Source organism: Lissotriton helveticus, chromosome 6, assembly GCF_964261635.1.
Source record: "Lissotriton helveticus chromosome 6, aLisHel1.1, whole genome shotgun sequence".
In the NCBI taxonomy this organism is placed as follows: Eukaryota; Metazoa; Chordata; class Amphibia; order Caudata; family Salamandridae; genus Lissotriton; species Lissotriton helveticus.
In genome coordinates, this window is record NC_136067.1 from 311624722 (window position 1) to 311626644 (window position 1923).

Below are 1923 nucleotides of genomic sequence, written 5' to 3' on the forward strand. Positions count from 1 at the left end.
CTACAGGTTAGCTCGGTTGATGTTGTCGAACGCCGCCTTAAAGTCCACAAAGCAGAAATGCAGAGTTTGTTTGGTTAATTTCACCTTGTCAATAAGTAGTGACATTGCTAATAGGTTTGTTGTTTTACCGGTCTCTCTGGAAAACCCTGTCTGACAAGGGGGAATTATGTAATGCTCTGAATTCCCCCTAAATATTTTGCCTCAGGCGGTAGTTTTTTGGTTGGGTTTTGTATCCAGCTTTATAAATTGGTGAAATAATGGAGCCCTTCCATGATGCAGCCATTATCAAAAATGTGGTGACCCAATATGGTCGTGGACCCGGGTTATGTATAGTATCAAAAACAATGGTCCAAGTCTAACGATCAAGGCTGAATTCAATGCATACTTGTAATCATTATTTATGTAACTTATTGAGCCTTCAAACTAATTGGCTCTTTGTCTCAATCAACTCAGTAGTTATCGAAAGTGCCATGCTAATCTTCTCTGTATCGTTCCAAATTTAGTATATGTGCTGCCATGGCACTTTCGATAACTACTTAGTTGATTGAGACCAAGAGCCAATTAGTTTGAAGGCTCAATAAGTTACATAAATAATAATTACAAGTATCCTTCCATGATGCAGGCAGGCACCCAAACTGTCTAACAGAGTTGAAGAGATGAGTCAGAATTTCTGACAGTATTCTGGATCTTGTTTAAAGCAAGCCGGTGGAATCCTGTTTAGCCCGGGTGCTCCTTCTTTCCTTCCTTTAGAGATTTGTTCCCTGACCTTGGTAGCTTTGATTTCGTTTACCTCGACCACATCAGTCATCACAGTTTGGGTTAAAGGGTCTGGCTGGTTAACCTTGAGAGTGGGCAGTCCCAATACCTGTTGGTGGAAGTGAAATTCTAAATAAGATGTCCAAGTGTTTTCTGTGATATGCGAAATCAAACCGCCATGTGCTGGTTTTAAAATGTTGTTTATTGTTAACCAGAATCAGGCACTATTATTTCCTTTACAATCGTAATAAAGTTTGGCCCAGAATTCATTTTCATTTTGTCTGTTCGTGTCTCACTTAAAATTCCTACTTTCGGCCTTGCTGTTACAGAGTTGTTGGAGCATGCCCTTGTTCCCCGGCTGTAGCCTCAATAATCTCAGTAGTTTATTCACAGATTTTTTGAGGCGTTTCAAGGTGGACTTCTGTGCACTTGTAGCCTTCCATTCAGCCATGGAGTCGTTAAACGGAAGGTATCGGACTACAGATGAGTGGGTGTTTGCAAACAAGGCCATGAAGGTTTCCCATATACAAGTGGGATTTCCAGTTGGGTAATCAAGCTCGATTAGCTGTGCTTTTGCTGCCAAGAGCACCTCCCCAGAGTTTGCTATGGATGACTTGATTCTTTTTAAATTCATGGTGTGGCATGCATACATACCTGCTGGATTTAGAATTGATTTGTCTGGGAGTGCTTGGATTAGGACTTCCTGAGGACGATGATCACTGTCCCCTTTATCTCCTAGGTGGTAGCCTATGATGTGTTGGAAAAATGGAAGAGACACTAGGGTGTGGGCAATTGTAGAGGTCACGTGTCCCATATGAAATGAAGCAGATGGCGGAAAGTCGTCGATAAATCTTCCGTTTAGCACCTTTAGGCCAATATGCTTGAGATCTTCTAGGAGCTCAAAATCATGCTTAGAGTTTTTTCTATTATCGCTAAGGGTTTGAGTTGGAATGTTCCAGTAGAAAGACTGGACCTGGGTATCTTCTTTTTGAATGGTGCCTAGGAGTTGTTGATTGAAGTCGCCGAACATAATGAGGTTTGGTGTAGTATGTGAACTCATTTGTTGAAGCAGATGTTCGATCAGACTTCTTGATTCCTGTTTTTTCCGTTTTGGATTTCAATATATGTTGAACAGCAGCACCTCCTCCTTTTTTCCTCCAAGGTTGA

The 1923-nt window shown here is 41.4% G+C and overlaps 1 pseudogene; it reads right to left on the reverse strand.

The window, feature by feature from the left end:
- Positions 1-422: 422 nt before the first annotated feature.
- LOC144765396 (U6 spliceosomal RNA) lies at positions 423-523 on the reverse strand (annotated as a pseudogene).
- Positions 524-1923: the final 1400 nt, after the last annotated feature.